The 1,270-nt window shown below is 59.6% G+C and overlaps 1 pseudogene; it reads right to left on the reverse strand.

Moving 5' to 3' along the window:
- Nucleotides 1-657: 657 nt before the first annotated feature.
- LOC124294347 lies at nucleotides 658-812 on the reverse strand (annotated as a pseudogene).
- Between the last annotated feature and the right edge of the window lie 458 nt (nucleotides 813-1,270).

Below are 1,270 nucleotides of genomic sequence, written 5' to 3' on the forward strand. Positions count from 1 at the left end.
CGGGATAAGTGGATCTTCCCAAACACTACATTTTCCGGCGGCAGAACCGCGGGATTCAGTGCTGGGCTGTTTTCTGTTCGCTCGCCGCTGCTAAGGAAATCCTAGTTAGTTTCTTTTCCTCCGCTTAGTGATATGCTTAAATTCAGCGGGTAGTCTCGCCTGCTCTGAGGTCGTCGTAAGATTGCGAATCCGTAGTCGACAACGGTCGTTCGTTCGAGAACAGCACCGTCGCCACGGACGAGGACACAGCGTATCTCTTTCATACGTTCGAGCCACGGAAACGACCGTAAACACGCTTGCCGTAGGGGAGACTGGAGAGCCCCCCGCGGCGACACGTGGAACGGAACTTGTTCACATGAGCGGCAAACCGACCGCGCGCGGTCTGTGTGTCGCCGAGCCGAATTCGTTCGTTCTCTCGACTATCGCTAGCACCGGAACGTGACGAACGGCAGCGACAGCTCGACCCTGCGATCTGCGGCGACGCGTCGTGACCGTGACATACGTGTTCGTTTGAGGCGACGCGACCCGTTGCCGCGCGACCGGCGCGCGACACGTGCTGCGAACGCCCAGTCATTCGCTCGCGAAGGCACGGTGCGCTGTTCCCTCGGGGGGGTTTTCGCAGCACCGTTGCCGACGGAGCAGTCTGTCGTTGTTAAACGACCCTCAGCCAGGCGTGGTCCGGGAATTGTATCCGTGGACCGCAATGTGCGTTCGAAATGTCGATGTTCATGTGTCCTGCAGTTCACAAGTTGACGCGCAATTAGCTGCGTTCGTCCTTGACCCACGAGCCAAGTGATCCACCGTTCAGGGTGATCATATATGTGAATTTTGCATTAAAAATGCTAAAATTACGGTTGTTACCGGCTTTCTGTGGTCGTGAGCGCGGCGCCGCGTGCGTCAGCCCTTGCGCGGTTGCGCGCGGGAAGGAACGCTCGCCGCGCGTCAAATTTTGTTCGTGCGATAGTTCAAGGGCTGACGTCGCCTCGAGTTCACGGGTCGTCTCTGCCGGGATGAACCGGCGCCGGACCCGATCCGCTCGCAATGCAAACGATTGACGGTGGACGGCAGTGGGCCGCGTCAGCGAGTCCCGGGCATCGCTGCCCTCGACGCTGACGCGAGCTTCCTCGTACGGCGAAAATTCTCTTTAAAGCCTACCGCGTTCGCGGCCTGCGTCCGGGGTGTAACGGCGTTGCACCGAGGACACCCGGGCGCAGACAGGCCGCCCGCGAAAAAGCGCTGAGACCAGCTTCGCACGTCTCTCTCGTACGAC

Source organism: Neodiprion lecontei, chromosome 4 (genome assembly GCF_021901455.1).
Source record: "Neodiprion lecontei isolate iyNeoLeco1 chromosome 4, iyNeoLeco1.1, whole genome shotgun sequence".
Classification (NCBI taxonomy): Eukaryota; Metazoa; Arthropoda; class Insecta; order Hymenoptera; family Diprionidae; genus Neodiprion; species Neodiprion lecontei.